The sequence below is a fragment of the Simochromis diagramma genome, unplaced genomic scaffold (assembly GCF_900408965.1).
Source record: "Simochromis diagramma unplaced genomic scaffold, fSimDia1.1 OVJJ01000747.1, whole genome shotgun sequence".
In the NCBI taxonomy this organism is placed as follows: Eukaryota; Metazoa; Chordata; class Actinopteri; order Cichliformes; family Cichlidae; genus Simochromis; species Simochromis diagramma.
This window is the reverse complement of record NW_024386897.1, coordinates 2,478,000-2,498,897: the sequence shown is the minus strand read 5'-3', so window position 1 is coordinate 2,498,897 and position 20,898 is coordinate 2,478,000. Positions and strand designations below refer to the sequence as shown.

Here is a 20,898-nt window from a genome sequence, read left to right as displayed (position 1 = left end):
TTTTAGCTCATATGCATACAGCCAGGATGGTTTGCCACTTCATTTCACCCTTAAAGTATGCTTGTAGGTAACATTCACAAAGGTAGCATGGTTTGGCACTTAATTTTACCCGTCAGAGTATGTGTGTAGCTGTCATTAACAAAGGTAGGATGATTTGCCACAAAATTTTAGCAGTTTAAGTATGCTTGTAGGTGACATTCACAAAGGTAGGTTGGTTTGGCAGTTAATTTTACCAGTCAGAATATTTTTCTAGCTAATATTCACAAAGGTAGGATAATTTGCCACTGAATTTCATGTTGTGTGCATGCGCAGAAACAACAGGTAGGATGGTTTGCCAGGTAGGATGGATTCCCAGAACACCTGATTGGTAGCGAGGCTACAAATACACTCAGCCGCTCTATCACGTGAGCACACTGCTGCGACGTGCTACGGTTATGAGCCGAGTTACACCATGTCGCAAGTTTTGTGAGGTGCTTTTTTGATATTTAATGGATCGATTACATTTTTTATTTCTCCCCGATATCCGATCCAGTAATTTACGTCAGTATCGGACCGATACGTAATATCGGATCGGTCCATCTCTAGTATTGAGTCAAAGAAGGTACTTAGGAGGTACTTTATCATTCTATAAACAGCAAATTACAATGAAATCCACAAATGTGTAGATCAAAAAACACTATTTTGTTGTACGTGTACAGTGACAGTAAAGGGCTATCCTATTCTATTCTATTCTATTCTATTCTATTCTATTAATGATAAAGCAAGTGGAGGCCAATTTGTATTAATTGACATTGCAAACACAGTCCTCAGCACTCAACGAGTGTCAAGTATCAAACACTGAATCTCAATATCCAGCCCTGATTATAAATGGAAAAATCAATTAAGTGATTAGAGACTTCATGTAAAATTACACAGCAGCTTGTATTTGGATGATGAATTAATCATTTGACTGAAAAATTGTTGGTTGTAGATTCTCCACTAATTTGCAGATGCCTCCAATGGAAAACTCTCCCAACTGCCAATGTGATGTTTTTTTTTTTAAGTAATTTATTCCCAAAACAAAAATAAAACCTTATGCATGCTTTATCAGTAGAATTTATTCTCTGCCTACATTGTTTCAAAATAAAGCTAAACTGCTAAAGAAAGAAATAATAAAAATGCTCATTGAACTGTTGCTAAAGGAGTTTTCTAGCGTGTTGTGTTGCGCCTGCATCATGTGCCGCTCTTGGACTTGCGTACCAGCCTCCCCCCCGTGGCCCTGCTTCCAGGTTCCCATGGACATTACACTGTGACGTGTTACAAAAACAACAGCAGCATTGTTTTGGGTACTTAATAGTTTTTAGAACACGAACCCCCCGCGGATTAAAAGAATTTTTAATCTAAACAGTCAAAGCTGACCATGTGTTTTATCGTTTAGCTTTACGGGGGGAAGACAGTAGCTGCAGCACATCCAACACCCTGAACACATCTGTGCGTTATCTCACTAATGAATAATTCCCTGGGCTGTCCAGAACACTCAGATACTTTTTTGGAGCTTTGAAGCTTTTGTTGGAACGCGGGTATCAAAGGTGACAAACCTCTGTGCACACGAGTTAAAAATAGGGGCTGTGCTTTGACTCCAGCGTCTGTTTTCCCCTCAGAGTGAACGGTTCTGTCACACATTTGTCAAAATTGAAAAGGAAACCACTCAACGGTACATCAGGAGGTGCGATTAAAAGTATTCCTGCTTACATTTTTTCACAGCAGGTTTCAGTCTGACTTTTTTCCCAACTTGAAGAAATACTAGCTGTTACACTACTTTTTTCACACACAGTGCTGTGAAAAAGCAACGTTCACCCTTCCTGTCTTCTTAGTTTTTTGCATATGTGTTACTGTTAAATATTTCAGCTCAAACTAATTTTTGGATTACATATAGACAGTCCACAGCAGGCCTGATGACGGTTTCATGCCTTCCAGCATCTTTATTTAACACTTTTCTCACAGTTGCTGTTACACACAACTCGGCTGCAGCTTCCCAGCTGCCAGGCTCACATATCACCACCAACAACAGTAACCAGGACCCAGTGCAGGCAAAAAGATTTCAAAAAGCAGCACATGGTGCCACAATCTAAAGAAACAGCTGAGAAACAAAGTCAGGAAAGTCATTTCTGAACTTTGGGGGCACCAGTGAGTCGCAGTGAGAGCCAATATCAACAAATAGTGAAAACTTAAAATGATGGTGAACCTTCTCACGAGTGCTCGGTCTACCAAGAACGCATCCACGACTTATCCAGGAGGTCACAAAAGAACCCAGAACAACAGCTAAGTTGTCTTTGACCTCAGTTAAGGTCAGAGTTAGATAAGACCCTGACTGGGCACAAAAGGCATCATGGGAGAAAATCACTGCTGACCAAAAAGGCTCGTCTCACATTTCCTAAAAACCATTTTGATGATTCCCCAGACTTTTGGAGAACATTCTGTCCACTGATGAGATATAAGCGGCTCTTTCTGTAAATTTGCATCTTGTTCCATCTGGCTTAAAACTGACACGGCATTTAACCCACAGACTATGGGTTATTCATGCATGTAAATGAAAGTCTTCTAACACACAGGAGTGCTCTGCAGCGTGACAGTTGCTCTGTAACTGATATTTACTGCAGATTGGTTCCCCTCCCAGAAGCTAAAGTGATATCATCTTAGAAACAATGTTGCAATGGGATCACACCACCAGCAACACTAATCTTTGAACTTTGCCTGCATTCGTCTTGTACGCTTGTGACTGCAAAATGTGCCCACAGACAGCCAAACATACCAATACCTGCCAAAGTCCTGAAACCTGCCCCCGGTGTCACTATGGGGGTCTCCAGCACCACCATTTTTCTTTTGTAAGACACACAGAGAGACTAATAAGGTGAAGATAATACCTGTTATGCTGTGGATGGTGTTGTTTTCAACTCACACTGTAGATTATTTGTTTTGTCCCAGCAACACTGGCCTTGAGCTATTTTGCAGGCCTGTATAACATATTGATTTCTCCCACTTTCTCCTTCAGTTTGCTGTTGTAAGCAGCTGGTTGATGAGGGAGTCAGGAGGTCTCAGAATTCTGGGATGTCGTTTCTATGACGAGGAAATCCTGCTCGGGTGCTCTTTTGACTTAAAGTGGCAGTGACTGTTGAGCACCAGTGCACCTGCTGCAGATGGCTACCTAAAGCTGTGTCCTTCACCAGGCACATGGTTTCTAAGCTTTGGAGCATTTCCAATGTATTGTCTGCAGTGACGTTGCTCAATGAATAAGTGATAAGACAGCGAGCAGGATTCTTTGTGTTAGCATTGCTGAGGTTGGCTGTTAGTTCCCTTTATTGATCCCATGTGACAGGACGGCTGCTGAGCTGCTCTGTAGGGCAAAAACATCTGGGCTAGTCTGGATTATAGTTTTTAGAACATTTTCCAGTTTGACCCGCTGGCCTGACCAGTGCCAGTTTTCACAATATTTGCCCTTCTTCCTGAATTTAGTTTTTGCATGATACACAACAACCAACTGATTGGCAAATATTTGCAGAAAATAAAACTTCTGAGCACCAAATGCACACACACACACACACACACACACACACACACACACACACACACACACACACACACACACACAGCCTCCTCCCTCTGCCACAAATAGAATTTAGATCTGTGGGAAAAACAGACTTCATAACTCAGCTCAAAAAGACAAAGGAAAACAAGAGCAAATGTTTCTTGGTTTCCCATGAAACACACGCTGCATACATTTTTAGCATGCAAACAAAGATCCTATAGCAAATTAATTAATATTTGCTGGCAAAATATACCAGATCATTTATAATATCCACAGTACTCTGCTGCACATGCACTGCCTTGATTTAATCGTCACAGTCAGCAGAGACACATAAGTGCAGCGTTATTTAACGACTAAACTGCTGCTCCTCCTGGCACCTTTAAATATCAAGCGTCTCTTCATGCATTTAATATGAAATCAACGCTAAGACTGGGGCAGGAGGGTGGAGACGTCTATATAGTATCAGTAGTATCAGTATCAGTACATGTTGTGTGCAACTGCAGTAACATCAAGTGGTTCATTTATGTAGCTGAAAAAAGAAATAAAAATGCAGTTTGACCACCTTTTTTTCACGAGCTGGGCCCACGTCCTCATTTTAGGTTTGACAGTGTTTTAGTAGGAAAAAGTGATGCTTTGACATGAATTGACCTGCAGTTTGGGGAAGGCCTCGAAGGGGACTGGCGACGGCTCCCGGGACTGGCAGATCCCCGTGTACCAAATAGGAGTGAAGAACTTAAAGAATTGAGAACAAGGAGGGAGGGAGGGTGGGGCACGTAAACGAGAATGAACAGTTTGCAGAACTGAGGGAACCTATATAGATGACAACCGGAAGGAGCGTGTTTGGAGGCGTGGTCCCGATATATAATCTCCAATAAAATTACAAGAAAAATGATATTTGATCTATTTTTACTTAAGTGTTGGGCTCAAGATGCTTGTAGGGCGCTCTCTGGAGGCCGGTGTATTCTCTTACAGACAGAATCTGGTCGCTGCCTCATTTGGCAGGCCAGAGAAGCTCTGTGATGGCAACTGACCCTGAGGGACAACTCAGAGATGAATATATTACACACCATATGCACACAGTTACAACGGGACCCACATCCAAAAAATCAGCTGCAGTGCAGTCCTTGCTGGCAACATCTGGCCAACGAGACCTTGAAGAGTCATTTTAATGAAAAAGCCCTGGCCAGTGCCGTGAAAGCATAACAGTGAAAGTGGGCCAAGCTCCCTAAAATTGACTTGTTTTCAACTTACCTCATCAAAGCTGCTGTCCTCTTTCTTGAAAGCTGCAAAAAGAAGAAAGCGACACAAGATCAGAAGAAGGGTCTATTGGCACATTTTGAAGAATGAGCAAAATAAAAAGTATAACAGCAGAGATGCAGAAAAGAGTCCTGAGCAGCGACTGTGGCGTAAACTTGGCCTGGTAACGTCTCCAGTTTGTCATCAGAATGTCCAAAGTTTTATTTCCTGTTGTTTAGGTTAATCAGGCATGGGTTAGATTGTTGTTCAACTAAGCCCAACCAATACAGGATTTTAAGATCAATACAAATATTTGGTGTTTTAAAAATCTGATATTTCTTTTTTCTTTAAGACACATGAAACATGAACAAACGTCACCACATCTGTTACACTTGGTTATGTATTTACTTGTTGGCACTGCGCCTGACTCCATTAGGATCAGGTGTTTGTTGTGTTCCTGGTGCAGGGTTGGAGGGCGTTTCTTCTGCTGCTTCCTCACATTTTAAACTGAAATCTTCGTTTTTACATTTTTTTTAAGTGCTCATAACTGAGATCGATCCCCCAATAAATTGGTCGGGTACTGCAAAGCTACGACATACAGCATTGCTCTAAGAAGAAAGATATAAAAATTCCAGCTGCACACAATAAAATTGTTTTTCTAGTTACAGTTAAGTGGGACGTTTCAACACGGTACCTGCAGTATTAGTCACCACTGTTTGAAGAAACACTACAGAGTGGCACAGAAACTAGTGCCGACTAGACAATTAAATAAAGATACATGCTCATCCAAACCAAAAACAAGTCAGTCAAGAAAGTAAGGTAAAATGCACATGGCCTGTAATGGATTCAACAGATAATAACCACCGGACTGTATCAACACATTCTACACCAGTATGTTTCTACACCAGTATGTTTCTACACCAGTATGTTTCTACACCAGTACCAGGCACAGTGTACATTTCAAATTCCTTTAATTTTAAATATGTTTATATTGTCTATCCTGTAAAATAGTCAGATGTCTACCCTTACTAATGTAGAGAATTCACCTGCTTGCTGCTACTACTGCACATTCACCAAATGTATATACTATATATATAATGTTCTTCCTCTACCCCCCAACCCCCCCCCCCCCCCCTTTTTTTGCACATGTCAAGGAGCGTGTCAGGTTACTTTTCACTGTGTGTTATACTTGTATAACTATGCATGTGACAAATAAAGAACCTTGAACCTATGTTTCTACACCAGTATGTTTCTACACCAGTATGTTTCTACACCAGTATGTGGACCTGCGGTAACGTTTGCACGTCCTCTCCCGTTAATGCGGCAGGTAAATAATCAACTAACAGTGCATATTATGTTAGTGCGATCTGCCTTATTACAAACCTGCCATTACTGTGCATTTAGTGACCATGATGAGACAGAGTCTGGCTCAGATGCTGGCAGTTCTCGCTGCAGTCTACCGGCAGCGTCTCCTTTCAGGCAGGATAGACGAATGTCACCGAGCAGAGACTCAGTTTGTGGTCAAAGGCTTGCACCCGTTTGCCACAGCAGGTGATTTTCAGTAAGTGAATGTGTTTAATTGTAGGCAGGGACATTACTGGATATTCTTGTGTAATTGCTACAGAATAATTTATGTTATACTTTGTTATTGCTACAGAAGAATATTTATTTTATTATTTTACATTTACAATTTTTTTCCTGGGGACCCTGTGACGCCCCATTGAAGAGCCGCAGGCTGGATCTCTTAAGATCTCACTGTTGGGTTTGTAAGGCCATGTTACTCCTAAATTTCTATCTTGTTCAAAGAGAAGATATAAAACAAAGTTCTAAGCTAATCGACCTCAGTGTTCTCCTTTTTAAAAAGAATCGATAAAGAATCGAATCGTTAAACAGAATCGAAAATGGAATCGGAATCGTGAAAATCTTATCAATACCCATCCCTAGCTAGCATAGCATCTTTAGCCACACTCGCAAGCTAAACTGACATGTTATGCATGGCATAAAGTGGCGTGCATTTTATCTGCATATAAAATATGTTTTTGTTTTTGAAGGATGTGATTATTGGTTTTGAAAGGCTCCTAAATATATAGACAATGCTTGTACTTAATGTTTGGTAAAATGAGTGAAACTTATTAAGGTTTTTAGACTAACTCAGAATTCAGAGTGGTTTGTTCACACATGCTCATGAGCATGAAGCTTAATTTCATGCAGACTAAAAAAAAGCAAGCAATCGATCCAACAGTCTGACCCATTCTAGCACAAACCACAGGTGCTCTAGTCAGTTAGACTGTACTAATTCAGACTACCTTCTGGGTGTTTTTTACTTAAGCTAAGCAGCCTTTTCCTTACTTTTAATACTAATAATAAAGAGCAACTGAGCAACTGTCCTGGATCGCTTGTCTGGAAAAGCCACTTCCTGACAAATGTCCTGCCTCCTCCTTCACTTTAATTCTAAAATTAAAACCTGTGTCACTTTGTTTTTTGAATGGTAAATGAATCGATTCTTATTAGTCGATAACCTGCTCTGCCTTCTGAGCTAACACCACCAAACTGTGGCGCAGGATGTTGCAGCTGCATAAAGAAGAGACTGTGAACATCTAAATGTGTTATTAATGTCTAAATTACCAGAAAGGGTGTAACCAGTGATTCAATTATATGCTTGAACCCACGCTGACAATCAACTCCTCGTCATTTCAGGACATTATTGCATTTGACAACAATATTTTTCATATTTGTCTTTATTTTTCCTCCCACAGCACAAGGAGCCTGTCAAAAGTATTCTTTATATATGATTGTTTTTATTAGTTATTACTTCCTCATGATGATTACGTTTGTGTCTAAGGACAAAGGCAGCACAGGCAGAGTGTGATGTGGGAGGAGGTGGTGCTTCCAGGTAAAATGACTTATTTATCTCAGAGTGAGTTTGGAAGCATTGTCAGCCCAGCCACTGAGCCGTGAAACCGCTGCTTCCTTCTCCTCAGAGGATCAGTACACACACATTCCCCAAAGGCTGCACACTCCAGACAGCCGCAAATCCACACTCAATACAATGGATTAGTCTGCAGGTAGACAATGGAGCCTCAGCCGTGGATGACATGCAACATTTAGTATCCATAAACAACAAATGTAATTCTCACAGACTGGTGAATATTTCTATTTAAATATTTTTTTAGGTTTTATTCAAATAAAGTTAAAAATACTCTTATTTGGATTTTTATGTGTTTTTGATTTTTCTTCCCATATTGAAAAAGAACAAAAAGGTGAGACTCTTCTAATACGTTGATTTTATTTGGGGTTTATTTTTTAATGAAGAGGTAATGACTTTCTTGAACAACAAATTTCGAAGTCAGTGAACTTCCCGGTTGAAGGAAGATGAAAAAAGAGATCAACAATACTCTAACGGAAATAGCAAAATGCCAAAGTGGCCGTGGTGAGTAGCACAGGTGTCCTCTCATGTTCCTAATATTACCAAACGACATCCTGGTGCTGAGATACCCAATCAGACAAAACATTTTTTAATCTTTAAAGTACTGATATATATTGCTCATCACAGAGAAGCTATAACTGCTCCAACAACAAAAATACGTTACATGTTTATCAAAGCTATAAATGCTAATGGTACAACTGATAGCTTTGTGCTGTAACTGCCTAAGGTTATGCTAGCTTAGATCAACAAGCAACGGCCAATTTTATTTATATGGCACAATTCATTACAAGCAAATTCAATGTGCTCAAGCAGCAGGAGCACCGATGGACTCCAGTTTATAACATCTTAAGGTTATTAACTGACTAATTAGCTGTTAATTAGCAACGATTTTCAAAATACAGTAATGACATCAAAAACTGATTACTAATATTTTAAGTCCCCATAAACTAACAAAAAGATTCTTCCCCTCATGAAGGAATAAATAAAAAAAACAATATATATAATTATTTTTTAATCATTAAGGAAAATATGGTTGTTATATACTGAATTTATACCAACTAAGTAAATTTTATTTACATTACATTGAAAATGTACATGTAGTTTAACTCTTTAAAGTAATTATTTTTGGTATAATATACTGTTGACTGTAGTTTACTAAAATCTGTTAAAATTAAAAGAATATTTCATCATTCTGGGAAAATGGGTTTCACAGCAATTACAGAATATGGGCTATTGAAACCATACTCTGTAACTGCTCAGTCCCACTAAAAACGAAACAAGCGTGCGGCCATACCACCCTGAGCACAGCCGATCTCATCTGGATGCGAGACCACCTGGGAATACCAGGTGTTTTTTGAGTGGCTTAGCTCAGGAGGTAGAGCAGGTTCTCTGTTAATCAGAAGGTTGGTGGTTTAATCTCTGGATGCCAAATATCTTTGGACAAGATATCAACCCCACGTGACTCTGCGATGCATCCATCTGAAGGTGAATGTTGGACAGATGCCACTTCAGCAAAGAAATGTTAGGCATGTTGTATACAAACCTTTAAGTGGTCAGGTAGAGAAAAATGCTGTATGAAAACCAGTGCATTTACCATTTTACCAACCTCCTTAAAACCAGAGGGACATAAATAAATAAATAAAATCGGTGGCTGCCCAGTGATTTCTTTTTTCTTCTTCTTTGCATTCAGCGACCAATGAGCAACCAGCTGGTCATCGAAAAGGTGAATGTCCAACACCCTCAACTTCTATACAGCCACAAGTTGGCTAGTGGTAGGCAACCTGTCTCCATTCAGTCTGCATTCAGTCTGCATTCAGTCTCAGACAGATTGCCAAAGGTTAGCATACAACTGCTGTCCAATTACCAAATGTACACAGGGACACCTTGCAATCAGTCTGAGTAAGTTTGTCCCAGTGAGCACAACTGGTGTGTGTGTCTTATGGTGCTCAACTCAACTAGTTGCCAACTGGATTTTTTATTTATATTTCTGGAGGAAAATGGCTGGACTTAATATAAGTACATAATGTGAATTTCTGTTCAGCGTCAGTTTCTCCATATATAGACGACTACACAATACTACACACCGCATGCCTGACTACGTAAAAAAATTCAAACGCGTTGGAGGAAATTTCTGGGGAGAGGGAAGTCTGGCCACGACCTAGTCCTGGATAAGCAGCAGACAATGGATGAGTGGAAACATTTAAAAACAACATTGTAACATGTAACACAAACATGTAAGTGTGACAAATGTGCAAATGAATCAATATTTATCTGCAGAGTATGGAAAAAAGGTTCAGTCTAGAGTATGAAGGAAAGAGCATGTTACAGTACAATTACTGTTTCTGCAGCTGCTCCTCACTTATATATTTTGTCTTTTGATCACATTTGAGAGAACCATTAAGAAGCTAAACCAGTCTTTCATACAGGAAATAAAGTCATGAAAGAGATTTAATCCTGTTTCAAAACCAGGTATGTGCTGAAGGACAAATCCCTCCAGCTTGGCTGCACTCGAAATTTTATCTGCAGAATAAAACACTGAAATCTTAAGGTGTTTTAATCATCTGACATTCACATATATTTAATCTATATTTATCCTAGGAGGGTCAGCAGAGCACATAAACACACAGTCACAATGGAGTTACTACATTTACTGTTTCACTGTTTCCTCCAACACTGAAGATTTTGAGGCTTGAGATGTATTGCTACAGATTAATTAAGCACTGGGGGAAATGAAAATCTAAGTAACAAAGTTTTCTGAATCTGCTCTAAATTAGAAACCTGCTGAATGAATAACAGAATCCGTTCTCTTATTCATTCAGCAGGTTATCATTCAAAGACTAATATTAATATACTAATAACACCAATACTAAAAATGGACATGTGTACATTGGGGAGAGCAACATTTCAGCAGTTTCTAAAATACTCAGACCAGACTGGCATCTGGCACCAACAAGCATGTTCATAGTCGCTACATGACTTCCTGAAAGCTAAAATCAATAGCTTGACCTCATGGATCACTTCGCAATTTCCAGTCATTTGCACCCTAATGTTACATACAGTTAGTCAGCTACCTGTAACTTAGCTATGCTGCATGCATTTGGTAATGGTTACTTCCAGGGGTGTGATACTCTGGGCTAAATGACCCAGCATGACGCACACCCACATGAACGTCCATGATGGTTCTTGTTTGTTTCTATGATCAAAGGTTAGACTGACTGTATGCACAGATCTTAAATCTACCTGTACACAGCTTCATCTCCATCTCTGCCTACCCGACCTCCACCACACATCAAACCTCTCTGCTCCCTGCATGGGTCCTCTTCTCTCCCTGCAGTTCTAGAATACCATGTCAGCTCATACATGCATTATAATTTGCCACAGATATGATGACAAATAATATTATTTAAAGTTTTTCCTTATAGTAATAACAGTGTATAATGTACACAACCATTTCCCACAGACTGACTGAGTTCTTAGCTCGCTATGGCGGCCTGGGCAGGATGTAGGAGAAGTGAGTGTTTGGCTTGAACACATCGTGTTCTTCGCTGTGATGAATCTCAGAATCGGTGCCATCCATGTTCCCCACAGTGCCAATCTGATCGAAATGAATGTGAAGACTGTAGCTTTTCCCAGCACTCGTGTCTGCCTGAGGAGAGTTACAGTGGCCATACTCTTAATCACACATTAACAGCTTGACGCTGCAGCCACACTCCGATCAGCTGGCCACTGAACAGCTGTTGGGGGTTAATTGCCTTGCTCAAGGGCACCTCTTTAGGAGTAATGAGGGAGGAGAAACCTCTCTTAATTCCCTTCAATGAATTGATACCCCCTGTATTTCCAAGGTCATCAGTTCACTGACAAATTTAAACTGCCAAAACTGCAGGAAGGCAAAATTAAAAATTTGAAGGTCACTGAAGGCTTTGCTGAGCCAAAGGAACTCCTCATTTATCTAAAGCTTTTCTAATCTTCTGTCTGCTACAATGCCAGTGCCAACATTTGCCACTGGACACCAGCATCTGCATCAGCATTCAGCACGAGCTGCTGCCTGGTGGCACGAGCTGACATTATGCTGTAGGAATCAGAATCCTGTTTCATGAAATGGTAAAAAAGAACAACATCTGCAACATCTGCACTGGAGGTCAGGCAAAGTCCAAGGCAGTGGTTCTTGTTTGTAGTCATCTGCAGTCTGTCTTCAAGATCTTGCAAACACAGCACTCCATCCTGACATTTCACTACGTGACTGGTCTCTTCAAACCTGAGGTCACTGTGCAGAACAGGCTGACAAACTCTGCGTCAGCCCATCCACCTGGTTTGTGTCTGTTCAAATGAAAATACTAACAATGCATTACGCTGCACGGTGCTATCATTTCGCATACAACACGGTGCTGTCCACGGGGACCTGTTGGATCAACATGCCTGCAAGGATATAAAGAATACAGCGCTCTCTTGAATTTGCTTTGTTAAGGCTTCCGTGGAGCAAGGCGAGGGGCCGATCAATGCTTAGATGTGTTGATTTAGATGAGAGGAGAGACAGCCAATAGGAGACGAGCATCAGCAAAGCAGAAAAGTCAATGCCAATCTCGCTTCCTCCTGCAACACTGACCCAAACTCAAGCTCTCATTTTCTTACAGACTGCATCCGACTGTTCTTTGTCTACAACACACTACTTCAAAGGCCACACAGGTGGTGTGTGTGTGTGTGTGTGTGTGTGTGTGTGTGTGTGTGTGTGTGTGTGTGTGTGTGTGTGTGCGTGTGTGTGTGTGCGTGCGTGCGTGTGCGCGCGTGTGTGTGTGTGTGTGTAAAAAAGGTGCTGTTTTACACGCACACGCACCTTTTACAGCCAGTGATATGAGTGCGGGACAATAAGTCACATGAAACCATAAGAGTCACTTCAAGCACATCGTCAGGTCTTGTCGTGTGGCCGATAAACAATTTCACTGGTAATTTCATGGCATTTATGGAAATAATTATTAACAAAATTATGACAGAAAAGCAACAGCCTTACTTACTATATATTGTGTATCGCTAAATATTTGAAACAAACTATCCATCCACTCTCTTCCACTTATCCTTGTCAGGGGGCTGAAGCCAATCCCAGCGGGAGGCAGGGAACACCTTGGACAGGTCACCAGTCTGACGCAGGGCTAACACATAAACAGACCACTCATACCGACACCCGTGGGTTCTTTAGAGTTACCAGTTAACCTAACCTGACTAACTGCGTGTCTTTGGAGACGAACACTTTGTTTAAAAAAAGAAAACGGAGGATAAAATTAATATCCAGTGAGAAGAATTCAGTTTGTAGTTTTTATACATTTCCTATTCATCACCCTCCCGCTGCTGTGCGAGCTTACATTCTCCGTTTGTGTTTGTTTGTCACGTTCAGCTGCTGTCACCTATGCATCACTTAACTGCTACCAAAATGAGTATTTACAACACAGTTTTCTTCAAGTCAACATTAAATATGGAAACAAGAACAAAACACGCTCCAAAAACAGGACCGTCATTTAGAAATTATGGATACCGTGTCATCCATCTGAATATGGGTGATGATTCATGTGGTGAATTCTTTTTTTAATTGTTCTCCCAAATCTCAGCAATCAAGGGACAAAACTTAATTCTGTCACACAAAATACTATTTATATTTTTTTAAAGGTCGGGGTTTGTCACCAATGACGTCTCAACGCCCATTTATACCATTTAACATAGTCCTCTTGCTAAAGTGACGTCACATCCACCAGCAGCAGATGTGCTTTAGTGTTGTGTTGCCTGCTCGTGCACCTCTGGGATTTTGTAACCTTGTGTGGGTGATGTGGCTGGCATGGGCTAAAGACGCGAGTGTACGCTCACGCCAGCTTTACGACCATTTTAGTGATATTTCTGCAGGAGCTCAGATATTCCCAACTTACAGACGTCGCAACTGTTTGAAAACGAGAAGCCCTCAGAGAGAAACCTCGGCCTGGACAGCTCACTCTCTGCTCAGTGTTTACTTTAAAGCAACAGTGTTGTATTTTCTATATATTCATTTTGGTGTTTTGTGGTCTTTTTAAACGTACAGCAAAAAACGTGTAACGTGCAGGCTTTTGTTCAAACATTTTACTGTACTCAACATTATTTTTTAATGTATTATTTATTCATGGATACATGTGTAGCATTCACTTTATTGTAAAGCGTGTTCATTTAAATGTTTAGTCATGAATATTATGTAAAAAAAGAGTTTTTTCCAAAATTATTTTATTTTATTCTAGAACATTGTACATGTATTTAAACTGTTATAACCTGTTACTGTAATGTACATTACAAAGTCATAAAATATATAGTCATTATTAAAATCCTTTAATATCCCTGATGTCAGTACCAACAATGGCCAAAAGAAACATATTTTAAACAGTTCTATGCAGCACTATTATGAGCTTGATAGAGGTCCGAAATCTTTCTATATGTTCACAATACACACCAAACTTATAAGAATCATGGTTTCTGATTTATATGGATTTTGTCTGTTTTTGATCAATAAATCATTAAGATGACATCAAAGACCTCATTTCTGGTTTAAGTTTCTTCTAACTAGCACTGATGCAGAGGCTCGCCTTACTTAACTGCAGCGAGTACGCACATCCTCAGTTGTAGATCATGTCGATGCTTTCGTTCAACACGACCAACATGGCAACCATAACGACATCATTTAGGTGTCACAGAGTTAATGACAAAATATGCAGTTTTTATTTCTCCCAGGTGAAGTTTGCTTGTTTGAGGAAGACGATGCCAAACCAGATTACTCACTGTCCTGGAGCATGGCTCTGGGTGCCACACTGGCCTGCAGTCCAGTCGAAATGAACATTTGGGCCATCATCAAACAAAATATATGATAAATATATGCAGGCCCCAAATTCTGTGACAAACTAAGATCGCTTTACTTTCCTCTAGTTCATATATTTAATTATGAATCCCTTAGGAACAATATTGCTGACACTGACAGTCAATCACAGATAAATTACAACGTGTGAAACAAAGTCGTGCATGCACTTCATATACACTGTCTCCATAACACAATGACTCAATTGAATCTAAGAGCTGAATGTGAACTCATCATAAAAACTGCTGATGTTCTGTTTTAAGGTGAAAAGTGACTGCAGAAATGTGTGCGTTAGTGCATGCAGAAATAACATGAGGAAAATAATCCTGCTTCCTGGTGGGAATATCTGAAAATGCTGCTGGGGTCAAAGATTTCATTTGTGACACTTTGGAAACAAAAGCATTGTCATGATCAGCAGATTGTTCGACAATGAGAGCGCCTGTGTTCCTGCAGATAAACACAATACACCTTAATTACCATGAAGATGATGATCAGCCAGGCCCTCGTTTCTCATGTTTACTGCATCATGTTAGAACAGGTAAAGAAAATCAAACGGAGAGAAAAGTTCATCTCTTATACTTTTTTATCAAAGTCCAAAACATAAACCGAACCGACACCAGTGATATTAATGTTTTGGTTACTGATATCAAAACTGCAACAAATAAATAAATAAACATTCCGCTTTGGAACATTTACCGAAATATGAACTACTTCCTTTGTCATGAATCTGTCATCACTTCCATGAATCATTTCCGTCATAAATCAGTGTGTCACGCACATTCTCCAAACTTCAGAGGAGAATGTTCAGGCCGACATCTGTACAGATGTTTTCTGCCCAAGAGCCCAGAGACGGTGATACACGCCTCACAATGGAGATGCTGAAACAGACAAGTATCTTCAAAACAAGAGGTGATGTGAAAAGCGGAGAACTGATCGCGTCCATTGTTGTTTCTATAAAAGACGAGCTGAGCACAGACGCAAAATGCAGCGATAAAAACAAACGTCAGTCATCTTCCTATGAATATGATTGAATTCACGAAGATGACGCTGTGTACCAACACTTAGTGACCGTTAGTGGAAAAGTGTGAGCCCCGCTGGTCAGCAGCGGACAGTCTGCTGGAAAATCCTCACAACAGTTCAGAAACTTGACAAATCTGCAGTTTTCCTTCAAAATGAGGTGCGCAGTGCTTAAACACCCGAACAAGCCCACTGATGTGGGTTTTCCACGGCCGCAAACTGTGAGCAGACATCATCTCAGTGGGAAGCAGCGGTCTGAGCTGCTGCAGGAGACATTTCACATCTGTTTTCTGGGTTTTTATGAACAACAGGCTCGAAAAAGGGAAACGGTACTCACCGATACTCCGGAAACTCTCTGACAAAGTTCTCCTCAACTTTTTCATTTTGCCCATTTTCTCCGGGGGCTGAGAGGCTGGCATCAGGTCGCACATTATTATCTTTTTCAATCTCTCTCCCACCGACTTTGGCAGCGGGCTGGCTGTGGGGCTTCAAGCGGAGAAGGAGGAGGAGGAGGAGGACCGGTGCTCAGGCAGCCCTGCGGGGCTTCTTCAGCCCAGCTGCAACGCGCTGGCAAACACAGGAAACGGAGCCTGAGCGGCTCTCACTGCTCTCATCAACTAGTGAGAACAAATGCCTTCTTGAGACTGACTCAAGAATGCGGCTCCATTTCCACAAGAGGCACAAAAAGTCCGCGCTGGAGCATCCAAAGTGGCAAGCGTGCGTAATTGTCTGCGCACTGGCACAGCGAGCAAACGGAGCTCCTCTTCTCACTTCTTTTTCTTCCCTCAGCGTCCCGCTCGCTCCCAGCTCCGCCACAGTCTACATATCATTTTTTTTTGGGATTCTCTCTCCGGTTTCGACCCTTCAGACCCCGCCCGGGATGCGGAGATTGGAAGGTTCCCGGGAACACCGGCTTTTCATTGGTCTCAGAGAGTGGCTGTCAAGCATCCAGCCCCGCCCTCCAGTGTGTTGCAGGAGGAGGAATATTTGTAGAGTACCGGGCTGCTCTCCGCGCTCCAGCTTGAGACTGCTGCCCTCTACAAGACCCAGGCTCGGAGCGCGGGTCGAGGTGCCCCCCACCCTCGCCCCGCAAAGCATCGGCTTCATCGGGCTTCTTCTTCACCTCAGCCTGGAATATCACAGCCTCAGATGATGAAGACCGAGTTTGTCTAACTGAGAAAATCAGTGCACACAAATCACCGGGTTTGGTACACGTGTGTTCTTTTGCACTTCGTACATCATTCCTGTGTTACATCATAATAAAAATTCTATAGCTGTGTCACCTATGCTGTCATCCTTTTGTCATCATCATACCATGAAACCATGTCCTCTCTGCAAGCTTTTGTTTTACAAGGACTAAGCTGCTGCTTCTTCTGTCGTCTTCTCCCTTTAGGGGTCGCCACTGCGGATCATCTGCCTCCATCTCACGCTATCCCAGCATCCTCCTCCGCCACACCAACCCATGCCCTAGAAACTGAGCACTTTATAATAGTCAGCAGTCCACTTCAGCCACAATGAAACTCGCAACAGAGCATGATTGAGAGTAAAGCGGGCTGTGGGATTAAAGATACCAGAGCTATTCAGGTCCTGCATCAGTAATCTGAATCCTGCAGCAGTGAGCTCCACACTGTCATGTGTCTTTATGTGCTGCTCAGACCTGATCATGTCTGTACTGCAGAGACTCACAGCAACCATGTGAGCGGGTCAGTGGTCTTTAGGTGTGCCATAACACATGGCAGTGTTTGGCTCTGCAATCATCTCAGGAATGCAGCAGGCTTGAGTGTTTTCATACTGCGGACTCATTACTTTAACTGGGGCACAGCAATAATGGAAACAAATGTATGGCTTCATTAGTTTAAACTGGTGCTTGATTGTTGTGTGTTTGTAGGCAGCATGCACACCTCTCTGCTGCCCTACAAAAGCAGAACATGTCGGATTAGAAGTGAGTTAAGACCAGAGAGTTCACATCTTAGCTTTCAGTAGAAATGATTTTAAGGAACAGGGTACAGAATGGGAGTACTGTTATTTAGGACACTTTCTACAGGCACTGAAAACAACTAGAAACCAGTGCACTGTGAAAGCAGAAGTGCTACTCTGACAGTCCAGAGTTCATCTCTGATGATGTCAGAGCGCAGATATGTATCAATGAGATTCTTTCCTGGGACAGGTAAAGCTAAATTGCATTTGCCTTATGCAAAAATGTTAAATGTTGTCACACTTATCAAACCAATCACATACCACCATCTGTTTATAGGCAATTTGTAACTGTAATTTGTAATCTGTAATTTTTGATGTGTAATTTGGAAACCAAGTGGCAACCCCTGAAGTCAAAAGTGAAACCATAGCAGAAGTGACAAAACTCCAGTTCCTCTGTTGGCCTCTGACTCCACAAATGCAGGTCAGTCCCCACAGACCTGTACATAACAACGTCCAGTGTTTGTGCCTTTCTGAGTATTTGCAGTGGAATCATCATCCCATTATGGATCATTAGCAGCTATATTCACTTGTAGCAATAACACAGAATTATTAAATGTAACACATTAAGGTTTTTTATGGGGTTTTTTTTTTAGGTTTTTTTTTACAAATAATAGTTATATTTGATAATAACACCTTGTTCAGCCCTGCTAGTTTTAAGACTGAACCTCTGGCCTGTCATGTGAAGTCAATTTATTGAATTTATTTATCAGCTCACATTGATCCATACACAACATGTAACAGCTGGGCATAGTTCCTGGGTCTGAAAGTCTGAGTGGAAGATCCATAGACCTGCATTGTTTTCTCATTACCAGCAGAGGGTTATTCCCACTTCTCACTTGATGTGTGATGTCAGCAACACTTTCTTGATGACTTTATGGTCTCAGTTGCTGTTTTTAAGTTAGCATAATATAGTGTTGATTTTGTAACTCATGGTCTCAAAGCGGGTTTGCTTCATATTAATACCAAGTTGCTCGCTAACAAACGTGCAGTGAAGTCAGATTTATGTCTTGCTAGTCAAGTCCAGTTCCACCAACACGGTGATAGCTCAGCTTGATGTTTTACAATGCGACTTCTTCAATCAGTGAGTGACAAGCTAATGGTCACATTACTCTTTTATAATTAGTCCTGTATTTAAAAAAGATGTGACACAGGATTCAAGTTTAGGTGTCTGGAACGGGTTATTCTTTATGAAAACAACACTTTAAAAACTGAAATTCATAAGGAGGTGCTTAATACCGAGCAGCAATCAGTGTACTATCGCTAGCTGAGACAAGCCGGTTAGCAACCCATAGCTAAGCTAACGTACAAATCTCTGTGGAATCTGGTCCTTCGGTACAGTCTGGTCCAAACACGAGCGATATTTTTTCTGGGTGTGGAAATGTATCAGTAAACTTACCACACGCTAGGACAACCAAAAGCAAGCACACACCTTCCTCAATACATTTCCATTTGTTTTGCAATTTCTATTAAGCTAATGCTTTAAAACTAGCCACACAAGCTTTTTAGTTTCAAAGACACCTGAGGGCTTCTTCTTCAGTCATGCTAGTTACCATGATTACTGCAGAAGCCCCTAAACTACTGTTAGCCAAATAATAACTGCAGTAACTTCTTGGTGTGAGTGTTGAATTACAAATGGGGGTCAGAGTGACCCGAGGCCTGTCACATTTTAAATCATAACGGAGAGAAAAAAAATCTATATAAACTTTTTTTCCCTTAATGCTAACTAGTGTAGCCAGCACAGTCAGTAGCCTGCATGATTTTTGGAATTCACATGATATGAGGTAATTTAGGTGTTCAAAGCCCAAACGTACGTGTAAGTCAACTAACAAGGAACATGAACACACAATCTGTTATTATCATCCAAAGCACGGATTATTACTGGACTCAAAAATGTTACCTGCTAGCTTCAATCAAAGGTTATGAACGTTTAAAAACCTAAGAAAGCTCTCAAGTAATGAAATGTAGACACTGTTTTGTCTGACAACGGGCGACATCTCACTAATGCTAATAGTTACTCTGTAGTGAAACATGGGGCACCTATATGAAGGAAACTCTGACAAGAACTGATAAACAACTTTATTTCAATGCAATTTTTCAAATGTTTTTCATGCAGTAAATACACTATATAAAGAAGCAAGATTTATTTTGCTTATGTTTATATACGTTAAGTGCTTGAGTCTAAAAAGTATGACTACAGTAACCCAGAACTGACCATTCGACAGTGTAAATTCTAGTTAACCTTTAGTTAACCTTATTAACCTGGTTGACTTAAAAACTGGAATAGGGGTGGGTGAGTGCTGAGTATACGGGTGAGTGCTGAGTATGTGGGTGAGTGCTGAGTATTGGGTGAGTGCTGAGTACTTGGGTGAGTGCCGAGTATTTGTATATGTGTGCATGAGGCCCTCCAAAGGCCTGTCTCCCCTCACCACACTCCCTGCCGGTAACTGATGCCCTCAGGGGTTGGTGCGTTGGTGGTTCTTGGTGTCCGGGGATGGGTGTCCAGGTACGTGCTGGGTCACTCCCAGTGACTACTTGGCGGGGCCTGGCGCCTGTTGCTTGGTCAGGCCTCTTCTGGGGCAAAGGGGGCCCTCGGGCCTCCGGCCTCTGGGCCTGCGGCTCGGTTCACTCTGGCACAGCTGGCTGCCGGCAGAGCCGGCGGGCACGCCACTGCAGCCCCCTCTAGCTTCTGCTTCGTAGCTACTGGGTGACCCCTCATCTGGGGCTCTCCTCAGCTCTTCCCAGGAGGGTGGCACGGATGCCCCTCCGGTGGTCCTCCTTGGGCTCTCGCACTCTGGGGCCTCTGGATGTCTGGATGTCTGGAGCCTGGATCTCCTCCATGCCTGCTTCATGCCCTGGGGGACGGGGCTATGGCTCTCTACATCCTCTAGCAGACCATTACATGGGGAAACCTTTTGAATACAAGCGCGCTGATCCACACAGGTGTGCACACGGGTGTTCACTGTTCATAGACATAAACTACACCTCTATTGGCTGCTATTTCCAAGCACATTGTGCGCTGTCGGTCCTGCGTGCTGCACAACAACATTCAATATATAGTATTTACTGCTGTTTACACTTAGCTAGATTAACATGATAGTGTTGTGTTTAGTATGTTGCTCTGTTTTTTTTGCTTGTTTTCTATTCTTCTTCTCTCAACAGGTGATCCAGGAGATTTTTTTCTCTTCTTTCTCTTTTTGTGCCCTTTCTCGCTGTCCCTCTTCCCTTCTGATTTTCTTTTCCTTCATCTTTCTTTCTCCCTTTCCTATCCCTCAGTCATGTCTGTAACAACTGAAAATAAAATAAAATAAATAATAACAACAA

General features: G+C 41.5%; 1 long non-coding RNA gene across 1 annotated transcript; it reads right to left on the bottom strand.

The window, feature by feature from the left end:
- Positions 1 to 1,860: 1,860 nt before the first annotated feature.
- LOC120735125 lies at positions 1,861 to 16,535 on the bottom strand. Its single transcript, XR_005696186.1, has 2 exons — positions 15,938 to 16,535; positions 1,861 to 4,848 (listed from the first exon to the last, which is right to left on the bottom strand). It is a non-coding gene; the product is annotated as an uncharacterized LOC120735125 (long non-coding RNA).
- Positions 16,536 to 20,898: the final 4,363 nt, after the last annotated feature.